Source organism: Musca domestica, unplaced genomic scaffold (assembly GCF_030504385.1).
Source record: "Musca domestica strain aabys unplaced genomic scaffold, Musca_domestica.polishedcontigs.V.1.1 36, whole genome shotgun sequence".
NCBI classification, from domain to species: domain Eukaryota; kingdom Metazoa; phylum Arthropoda; class Insecta; order Diptera; family Muscidae; genus Musca; species Musca domestica.
Window position 1 is genome coordinate 3526977 of NW_026712318.1, and position 12578 is coordinate 3539554.

Sequence of the window (12578 nt, forward strand, 5' to 3'; positions counted from 1 at the left end):
CGACATTATTTCCCGGAATTGTTTAAAATTTGATATTTTAAGTTCCAAAGGGATACTACAGCCTAAGACAGAAAACTGTCTGTGCAGGCCCACGTCGTCGTATAGCCCCCATATAGCGGTACCTCCCGATATTCGGTATTTTGATGATTTTAGCGTCATTATTTACCGGAATTGTTTCCAATTTGGTATTTGAAGTTCCAAAGGGATACTACAGCCTAAAATAGACAATTGTCTGTGCAGATCCACGTCTTCGTATAGCCCCCATATAACGGTACCTCCCGATATTCGGTATTTTGTTGATTTAAGCGACATCATTCTCTGGAATTGTTTCAAATTCGGTCCCATATATCAGTGCCTCCCTATATTCAGTATTTTGACGATTTTAGATACAATACTTACCGAAATTGTTTGAGATGTCGTATTTAAAGTTCGTAAAGGATGCCTGTGACAGAAAATTTTCTACCTGTGACAGAAAATTGTCTACGATGGTCCAGGTCTTCGTATAGCTCTAATACGACGGTACCTCCCTATATACGATATTTTGATGATTTTAGCTACATTATTTTCCGTTTACTTCAAGTTTCGAATTTGAATATGGTAATGGCTTATGACAAACAATGCCTATGTAAGTCCACGTCGTATAGACCCCAATATAATGGCTATATTCGGTATTTTTAAGATTTTAAAAGAATTTTTAAGGGATTTTATTTTTTTTTTAAATTTTCCAAATTCGTTCAAATGTTTGAGAGTATTCAAAGTTCGGCCTGGCCGAACTTACTGCTTTTTAACTTGTTTTCATATTCAACCGAATTTTTCCATTTAGTGGAACTCGTTCCGGTATATCTATTGCTCCAATAAATATATTTTAATATAATCTTCATCCGCTTTTATGGTTATTATTTGCCTTTTATGTGATATCAGCCCAAAATGTGTATATTTGTTGATATTCAGTCGAATTTTTCCAATAAATTGTTTTTAAAAATAAAATAATTTAAAAAAATAAAAAAAAAAAAATAATGCCAAATTCTCTAAAACTAAAATAAAGTTCATAGTTGGTATGATATACATCGCATAAATTCTCAATACATACTTTTTTTATTAAGGAAGCTCTACTAAATACTGTTTTTTTTTTTGCTAATGGGTAAAATAATCTCCTTAGCATGGTAAATTTATGAACAATATCCAATTATTTCCAATCTACTGGAAATGTAGGAGATTGTTTGTTTAATGAGCTTTGTCGGCTCACGTGGCTACAAATTTACAATATTGAGAGAATTATGTTCTTAAACTAGGATTCCAAAGCATATTTCCTTTGCTAAAAATAACTACCTGACCCAATTAAGAAAAGCAACAGTTTGGCCCTCCAAAGTATTGTCCCCCTAAACATGTCTATGAAATTTCTATGTCAAATTGTTCTCGGTTCCCGTTTTCATATAGGCTTCAATTTAAACAACAAAGATATTTCCTTTTCGGTAACTTTGAATTCTTATCAATTGTCATTTCAAAGATATATTCCGTTGACCTTTTCATCATAGCCGAGTATTTATATCTCAAATGTTGCTGACATTTGACATGGCGCTGTTTTGAAATTTCACACAAAATTAATATTTCTAGGAATTGGCAAATTGATTTTCCGGTAACTTTTACTACAACGCCTCCCAAGATTTTTCGAATAAGCAAAAAAAAGCCTTTATATTTAATTGGTTATGATTGTCTTATGTTGCTGTTAACCTCGTTTTATGCTTATTTAAATTTATTTGTCTTTTATTCTCCTTTTGAAGTAAAATGAGCCATTCCCTTTTGGATATGGGTCGTCATGAAAGGCATTTTTTTCTTTTTGAATATCACAACAATTTCATCAGCCAGTGATATCTTGGCAGAAATTCTTTGGCATTTATTTTAATTGGTTTTGTGGAAACTTTTGCCTTTGGTTTGGGTGATGCCTATCTCTTGATTATCCTTATTAAGTTGATGATTAGCAGCAAGTGTTGCCGGATTTATCTCCAAGGGATTGTGCGGCTGCTGTATACAATAGAATTGAATGAAGAAAAATTAAAAATGAGCGATACTTTTATTCCCTTAGACATGCGGGCTTCTAGAAGGCGTAAATTTCCATTGCGGAGCATTTTACAAAATAAGTAGAGATAACACTTGGTATTTATGGAAACTTGATGGTTTAAACCACAAAAAACGTGTGGTGCTGACACATAACGTCTTTACCAAGAAAAAGAATTAACGGTCAAAGGTGTTCTTAATTTTTATACCCTACACCACATAGGGGTAAGGGTATTATGTCTTTGTGCATATGTTTGTAACACGGAGAAGGATGTGAGATAGACCCATAGTTACTTTTAAGGACCTTGTAGAATCACTTGTATTCTCCATGTATTCTTGTGAACAAAATGCAGGTCGCATTTATTATTCGATTGAAATGAATTTTTTAAGAAATATATGTTTGGCCCAAGGACGAACCCTATTGAAATTGGCGATAATCGGATTAGTTTTAAATATTGCTCCCATATATCTTCAACCGATTTCGGGTTTATTGTGCAAATGACCTGCATTTTGCTACATTGAACCGAATTCAGTCTAGAAGCAAGTACATCAAATTTGGTGAAAATCAGTTCAGATATAGCTATAGCTCCCATATATATGTTTCATCCGATTTTGGGGGTTTCAGTCCCTCATATGAGTAATATGCACTCCAGAAGAATGTTATTTGATACCGGACATCAGATACAGCTCGAAAATACTCCTGTAAAATTTTGTTCGAGATCGGTTCAGATTGGGATATAAAGCTCCCATATATATTCTCAACCGATTTCGGGTCAATTGTGCACCAAATAGCCAATATCAGTCCAAATTTTGCTGCATCCGACCGAATTCAGTCTAAAAGCAAGTAAACCAAATTTATTGAAAATTGGTTCAGATATAGCTATAGCTCCCATATATATGTTTCATCCTATTTGGTGTTTAAGTCCCTCAAATTCGTAATATGCATTGGGCAACAATAATATTTGGTACCACATATCGGAAATACCTCTGCCAAAATTTATCAAGATCGATTCAGATTTAGATGTAGGCTCCATATATATCTTCAACAGATTTCGGGTTAATTTTTGTACACTCAGCCATATGGCTACAGAGGGTATATATCCTTTGATACGGTCAAAACGGTCAAAACGTGTCGAAACGTGTCGAAATAATAGTTTTAGACCCTAGGTCTCTTTGGACCAAATCCGTTACAGAATATTTGGAGTCGATCTGTCTGGCTGGTGCGCACGATAACTCTCGGAGGGAGTATCTAATTTGGTCCTAACTTGGTACATCGTATTTTTTTTTTTTTTTTTTTTTTTTGTCAAACTTAGATCGAGTTCGGAGATGAGCAAAATTGGTCCACTCCTTCTGGTACCTTCCCCACAAAATGTCGAAATTTTCAAAATATATATTTTTTGCACAGAAAGAGAAGGGATAATCCGATTTTTCTCCAACTTTGCAAATCCTAATATTTGCGCCAGTTCTAGGTCAGGTGCAAAAATGGACAATATCGGTCTACTCCATCAAGTACCTCCCCCACAAAGGGTCAAAAATTTGAATAATTACAAATCTTTGAAAATTTGATTTAAGATTGTCTTCAAATTTCACACATCCCAATATTTATATTAACCTAAGGTTTGGTGTAAAGATGGAATACATCGGTCCACTCCTTCTGGTACCTCCCCCACAAATGGTCGAAATTTTATAAAAATAAATTTTTTTGCACAGAAAGGGAAGCAATAATCCGATTTTGCTCTAACTTTGCAAATCCTAATATTTGCGCCAGTTCTAGTTCATATATATATATATATATATATATATATATATATATATATATATATATATATATATATATATATATATATATATATATATATATATATATATATATATATATATATATATATATATATATTTATATATATTTACTATCGGCATGCGTAACTGTTAGAAGTGACCGTTTCGTCTCGGTTTGATGGAAAATTTTACTTTTATTTAACCATAACCATACCCGATTGGAAGGCTTCTGCCCAGCAACCGCAAAATATTATGCGATCATCTCCAAAAGCAATAGGCTTCTGTTCTGACCATAACCCCACCTCCATGCAATTTCGTGTGGATCCGGCAATAACTGCGACTTGTAGCGTGATTACAAATTAACATGGACAGACGGACGGACGAGCATACATAGCTAGATCGCCTCAGCTCGGCAAGATAGGAAGATCCATATATACTTTCCTATGTTGGAAACCAATATTTCGAGGTGTTACATATTTGTTGGCCCTAACAAATAGTGTTGTAGGGTATAAACATCGAAATATTAATTTCTGTTAATTCCTACAACCATTCCATCAGTAACATTTTATTTAAAAGTACATTTTCGAATTACCATAGGTTATTTAGAATATATCCGCCTTTATTCAAGTAAATTTCTTATTTATTATTCTGAAGCAACTATTTTCAATCAATAACCACTTATTCCATATCCGTACATTGCATTGAACACATACAATACCTTTGTTGCATTCAATATTAGGATTGACTTTGTTGTTTGTTTCAGCACGGTTGTTCGTATTTCACCTCCCAATCAATTCAATTTATTGGAAATGAATTGAACCAATACCACCACTACCGCAACTGCATTAGACGAACACTTTCACACTCTTATGTGTTAGTTCTGTAGAATTTCCTCTTTCATATATCCATTCATTAGCACTTGTCCAAAGGATGCATTGTTTGCACTGCAGGTATCCAAAGGATTAGGTCGTAAGAGCTCATTTCGAGATTTCTTTTAAATTCCATTACATGATTTGGCACTTTTCCTTTAAAAACAATTATTTCTTAAATATATCACGTCGTGCCACGTTCAAATTCGATTCCAAATTAAATCATTCATTAATTTTAACCACTTTCAAATTTAAACTTTATCCTAATTGCCGCCACTTTACTTCCGTTTGTTTGATTACAACACATTTCCGACACTTGTTTCACTCGTTTGCCTTACGAACCGCCCCGACCGAACAAGAAGCACGTGAGTCTCTGAAGATTTTGTTTTGTTTTGCTGATGATTTTACGCCCGGCGGCTAGAACGGCATTCTGTAATTCATTCATACAATGTCAAAGACGAAATGAGATTTTCAGTGGCAAGGTCAGCCTTTTTATGTCGACCAAAAATGATTTCCTTTCAAATGCTGCTCTCGCAAAAAAGGATGCTGCGCACAACACACCGAGCCCTGGTTTACGCTTCAAAATGTTCCAAAACAAAAATCACTACTGTATTTGTTACTCATATTCAACAGTTTTGAAATTGATGCAAAGAGAGAAAAAGTGAGAGAGGTTGTTATTGGGAGAATTAATAATGATAATAATAATAATAATAATAATAATAATAATAATAATAATAATAATAATAATAATAATAATAATAATAATAATAATAATAATAATAATAACAATAATAATAATAATAAGATTAATAATAATAATAATAATAATAATAATAATAATAATAATAATAATAATAATAATAATAATAATAATAATATAATAATAATAATAATAATAATATAATAATAATAATAATAATAATAATAATAATAATAATAATAATAATAATAGATAATAATAATAATAATAATAATAATAATAATAATAATAATAATAATAATAATAATAATAATATAATAATAATATATAATAATAATATATAATAATAATATAATATAATATAATAATAATAATAATATAATAATAATAATAATATAATAATAATAATAATAATAATAATAATAATAATAATAATAATAATAATAATAATAATAATAATAATAATAATAATAATATAATAATAATAATAATAATAATATAATAATAATAATAATAATAATAATAATAATAATAATAATAATAATAATAATAATAATAATAATAATAATAATAATAATAATAAGATATAATAATAATAATAATAATAATAATAATAATAATAATAATAATAATAATAATAATAATAATAATAATAATAATAATAATAATAATAATAATAATATAATAATATAATAATAATAATAATAATAATAATAATAATAATAATATAATAATAATAATAATAATAATAATAATAATAATAATAATAATAATAATAATAATATAATAATAATAATAATAATATAATAATAATAATAATAATAATAATAATAATAATAATAATAATATAATAATAATAATAATAATAATAATAATAATAATAATAATAATAATAATAATAATATAATAATAATAATAATAATAATATAATAATAATAATAATAATAATAATAATAATAATAATAATAATAATAATAATAATAATAATAATAATAATAATAATAATAATAACTAATAATAATAATAATATAATAATAATAATAATAATAATAATAATAATAATAATAATAATATAATAATAATAATAATAATAATAATAATAATAATAATAATAATAATAATAATAATAATAATAATAATAATAATAATAATAATAATAATAATAATAATAATAATAATAATAATAATAATAATAATAATAATACTAATAATAATAATAATAATAATAATAATAATAATAATAATAATAATAATAATAATAATAATAATAATAATAATAATAATAATAATAATAATAATCATAATAATAATAATAATAATAATAATAATAATAATAATAATAATAATAATAATAATAATAATAATAATAATAATAATAATAATAATAATACTAAAATAATAATAATAACAATAATAATAATAACAATAATAATAATAATAATAATAATAATAATAATAATAATAATAATAATAAAAATAATAATAATATTCAATAATAACATTCAATTCAAAGAAGCTATGGTCAAAATAAGAGACTGAAATTTTCATTATTACAAAACGACGATTTAACGATTTAAAATACCCTAAAAATTCGAAAAACTAAATAATAAAGGAGTTATGGCCAAAATAAAAATTCTAAATATTCATAAATAAAAAACGACGATTTCAAAGGCCTAAAAATGCGAAAAACTCAATAATTAAGGAGTTATGGTCAAAATAAGAATACTAAATAAAAAACGACGATTTAATAAAAATCTACGATTTTAAAACACCCTAAAAATGGCAAAAAACTTGGGAATAAAGGAGTTATGGCCAAGAAAAGAAAAATGAAATTTTCATTAATAAACCTGTAAGGAAAGATCAAAAGTTGGGCGAGCCTGACTATATGATACCCTACACCACTTTGCGTATTTAGTTGAGATCCTGTAACAAAAAAAGTTTATTTTGAGAATTTATGTGAAGTAGACCATACCAACTATGAGCCTTATTCGAAAGCGTATCATGGCTTTAGGGCATTTACAATTTGGGAAACATATCCAACTCTGAATCGATTTTCAATAAATTTGACGTAGACTTTTGTGCCAAATAACATTGCTGTATAAAGCATGATATGAGGTCGATAAGAATAATATTAAAAAAGTTAAAAAAGAATCTGTTGGGTTTGCCGACTGATGTACACAATCAGTCAATGTCCGATTATATAAATATATTTTGACTTCTCTTATGGTTATTCGAATTGTTGACTCTCTATGGAGTAGGTTCCGAAGGAATGGGCCAATCTTGTCCATTTCGCATCGGACCTAAATAAATACTGCATTGGTTACTTCCTTCTTTTTATAAGTTATGACAGATAAAAGTTTTGAAATGGTGACCCTTTGTTGGTAAGGTATCAGAAGGGTATATATGTGTGAAACTTGAAGAAAGTTGTATATTTCGATTTCTTTGATCGTTTTGTTCTTTAAAACCTTGAACCCTGCATGGGAGAGGTACTAGAAGAAATCGTCCGATCTTTAACATCTTTATAATAGATCTTATATTGTTGGAAATATTGTTATGTTCCATGTCTGATGAAATCGGATGTTAATTTCGCGTTTTAATGGATATTCAAAATGTTGACCCTTTGTGAGGGAGGCACCAGAAATTGTGGCCTGATATATCCCATAGTTACACCAAACCTAAGGCCAACAAAAATATTGTGATGTTTAAAATATGAAAAGAACCGTATGCTTATTTCGGATTTTAGAAAAGTAATAATTATTCAAATTTTTGACCCGTTGTCGAAAAAATACCAGAAGGAGTGTACCGATATATCCCATCTTCACAGCTAATCTTGTGTAAGTGGAAATAATGGGATGTGTGAAATATGAAGAGAACCGAAAGCTTATTACCGATTTTATGATCGTTTTGTTTTTCAAAATCTTGAACCCTATGTGGGGGACCAGAAGAAATGTTCCGATATTTAACATCTTTATAACAGATCTTGTGTTGAAGGAAATTTTGAGATATTCCAAGTCTGATGGAATCGGATGTGAATTTCGAATTTTATGACCCTCATGGATATTCAAAATGTTGACCCTTTGTGAGGGAGGTACCAGAAGGAGTGGACCGATATATCTCATTTTCCCAGAAGATCTTGTGTTAATAGAAATAATGGGATGTGTGAAATATGAAGTGAACCGGGTGCTTATTTCCGATTTTATGATAGTTTTGTTTTTCAAAATCTTGAACCCTATGTGGGGGAGGTACCAGAAGAAATGGCCACGGAGGTATGATAAAAAATGGTGCAATCTTTACATTTCCATTGTCACACCAGACCTTGGGTTAGTAAAATTATTGGGATGTGCTACATTTGAAGATAATCGGACTCTTACATCACATTTTATAAAAGTTGTAATTATTCAAAATTTTGACCCTTTGTGGGGGAGGTACCTGATGGAGTGGACCAATATTGTCCATTTTCACACCTGGCAAAAATATTAGGATTCGCAAGGTTGGAGCAAAATCGGATCATCTTTTCTCTTTTTGTGCAATAAATTATTTTCTTTGACAATTTTGAGATTTTGTGTGGGAGGTACCAGAAGGAGTAAACCGATATATTCCATTTTCACACCAGACCATGGGTTAGTAAAATTATTGGGATGTGCTACATTTGAAGATAATCGGGCTCTTACATCACATTTTATAAAAGTTGTAATTATTCAAAATTTTGACCCTTTTGTGGTGGAGGTACCACAAGAAGTGGGCCGATATTGTCCACTTTCGTAGCTGACCTAGCACTGACGCAAATATTAGGATTTGCAAAGTTGGAGCAAAATCGGATTATCCTTTCTATTTCTGTGCAGAAAATACATTTTTTGAAAAACCGATATTGCCCATCTCCGAACTCGATCTCAGTTTGACAAAAATGTTACGATGTACCAAGCTTGGGCTAAACAGGATACTCCCTTCGAGAGTTATCGTGTGACGTCTCTAGATCGACTCTGAATCTTCTGAAACGGATTTGGTCCAAAAAGACCTAGGGTCTATGGAGATATAAAACTCTGAACCGATCCCAATAAAATGTCATTGTGTCAAATATCATTGTTATGGAGTGCATATTACGCATGTGAGTGACTTAAATCCCCAAATCGTATGAAACATATATATAGGAGCTATAGCTATATCTGAAACAATTTTCACCGAATTTGAAGTATTTGCTTTTAGGATAAATTCAGTCGCATTTGCCTCTATTCATGTTTTTTGGGTCTGATATTAGGCATTCGGTACACAATAAACTGATATCGGATAAATATATATGGGAGCTTATCTGATATCTAGTACCAAAGATCATGGTTGTGGAGTGCATATATAACAAGTAAATAAGCTGTATTCGAAAAAATTCCGGTTAATAATGTCACTAAAATCATCAAAATACCGAATATCTGGAGGTGCCGTTATACGGGGCCATACGAAGACGTGGACCTGCATAGAAAATTTTCTGTCTTGGGCTGTAGTATTCATTACGAACTTCAAATACCACATTTGAAAAAATTCCGATAATTAACGTGACTAAAATCATCAAAATACCGAATATCAGGAGGTACCGTTATATGGGGCCATACGAAGACGGGGACCTGCACAGACAATTTACTGTCTCATGCTATAGTATCCATCACATACTTCAAATACCAAATTTGAAACAATTCCGGCGAATAAAGTCGCTAAAATCATCAAAATACCGAATATCGAGAGATACCGTTATATGGGGGCTATATAAAAACGAGGATCTACATTGCCCATTTACGAACTTAATCTACTTACCGGAAAAATAAATTTTAGCTATCCATCTCAATTCATTCGAAAGATAGTGGAGTGGAGGGTATAAAAACTGCAACAAAGCCAAACGCCATAATATTTACACTTTTTTTTTAAAATTTTCTTGAATGAAAACAAAAATGTCGGAAATGGTATCAAATTTTAGAACAAGTTTAGATTTGTTCGAATTGGTCACCTTTGGCATGAATTATGGCCTTCAAACGGCCACGCTGCCCAAATGTTGCCCTGCGGTATATTGGCCCATTCCCGGCGAAGTGCTTGCTTGAGGTGATCGACACTTTGGTCTTTTTAGTGCCAACCTTGTTTTCCAAAATATTCCAGGCACAATAGTCCAACGGATTGGTATCCAGAGATTTTGGTGGCCATTGTGCGTTGGAATTAAAGGGAAGAACTTTATTTTGTAACCATTCTTGGGTGGCGCGTGCTGAGTGCGATGGTGCTGAGTCCTGTTGGAATGTCCAAGGTCTGCAGACAAAATGTTTGCGTGCCCAAGGCTTTAATACACCCTCCAGAATATTTTCGTGATAATATTTGGCATATATTCTGATGTCACGGTCGATTAATACGAGCGGAGAGCGTCCATCGTCTGTTATGGCGGCCCACACCATCACCATGGTCGGCGCATGAGTTCTGGTGGTCAACCGAAGGTGCACATTTGCAGCTGACCTCTTTAGCAAGTAAACACGATCATTTTGTTTGTTTACAAACTGTTGGACAACGAATGTTTTCTCATCGGAGACGGAGAAAACCAAATTCGGCAGTACACCACTTTCGGCCAAGCGAAGCAACCATTTTGCCCTTTTAAGTCTTTTTTCTTTCTGCTACGGTGTAAGTTCTGGCACTGTTTGGAATTTCAATGGCTTTACCCTGAGCTCATTTTTAAATTTTTGCTGAATGGAATATTGTGATATGTTCAGCTCGCGAGCTATTTTTCGTCCATTGCGACGCGGGTTTCGATTAAGTCGCTTCTTTATTTTTCCGCCCACTTCCTTCACGTCGGGCTACGCTACCAGCTACCAGTATCACGGTAACAAGCGATGGTAAGAGACACAAAAGATTTATTCACATTTAAATGATGGAGTGCTCTAACGATAGCCACTTATGGTTTTCCAGGCAAGTATAAAGAAATCTCACTATCACGCTTGAATTCCATCACGAATAACTTTTTTTCTGGAGAATTCTCAACAAAATGCTTTTGTATGCTTGTAAACAATATAATTAGCTGCCACTGGAATAATTTTAACATCTGTCCGACGAGTGGCTTAGAAGTGACAGCTGTCTGAAGTTGGTTGCAGTTTTTTCATCTCACCATGGAATATGCAAGCAATCGTTCAAAATAATACACCTGTGCATTTTGAAAATTTCAGCAACCCTATATATTTCGGTAACAGAAACTATTTTCATGTTTACCTTTTAAGATAATTAAATTCGCATAGCACATAGCCTAATCACATGGAATTGAAATTGTAAAACAACGACTTGATTCGAATGCAATTACGTTAATGGGTGTTGCTGCAATGGATGACTCGACATGGAATTTATGGTTAAAAAATCAAATGTTTGTTGCTGTTGTTAGACGATTTGAAACAGGTACCACAAAAACACAAAATTATTCGGTTTGAAATTAATTTTTGCGTAAACACGAACTTTTCAATATTGACATTGTGGATACGTGACACAGTCTTTATTTGTTTGTTCCTTCCTACCTTTTGACTCTGATATCTGTGGTGAGCTCTCGCACTTCAGCTGATGCCCGCTCATCTGTGACAAAAGGATAAACGTTGATACTTGACCGGAATGGATTAGCAATTAAACTCCAACAAATTCCCGTTATTCGAAATTTAATGTCAATACAAAATGTTTATTTTATTGTCTCTTCGGTTACTGAAAAATCGTTGCGTATGACGGGAGACTAGCCGATGAACTGTTGTCATATCGAAAAGGGTCAATGTACAAAGACCTGGGGGCCAAAACTACTCAGCTCTTGGTGTTCAGCAGCAATGAGACCAATTGAAATGCATCTTTGTGACAATTTAAATGTTTACTTGCATTTTACTAATTAAGCTTAAGAGTCATTTGCCGAACCGCCAGTGTGTGGTTGTGGATCAATAAAGCAAAAACCTGTAGAGAAGTTTGGGGGTTCTGAGACTGTTGTTTTGAGTTCGTTGTGACTTACATAAATATGTACGGATTGGTGCTGCGGAATTGTATTCTTTACAATTACAGTCGCACTTGTCGGCATCAACATTTGAATTCTTTTTATACCCTCAGCCACATGGCTAGAGAGGGTATACATATATCATTTGATACGGTCAAAACGTGCCTCATCGGAATAACGGTTTTAGGCCTTAGGTCTATTT

The 12578-nt window shown here is 31.3% G+C and overlaps 1 protein-coding gene across 1 annotated transcript in view; it reads right to left on the reverse strand.

Moving 5' to 3' along the window:
• The window catches only part of LOC101888126 (rhodopsin), a 75954-nt gene extending 63812 nt beyond the window's left edge, over positions 1-12142 (reverse strand). Inside the window, exon 1 of the mRNA XM_059126045.1 lies at positions 11925-12142. The gene's annotated coding sequence lies outside the window, so the exon portion shown is untranslated. The remainder of the gene's footprint in view (positions 1-11924) is intronic.
• Positions 12143-12578: the final 436 nt, after the last annotated feature.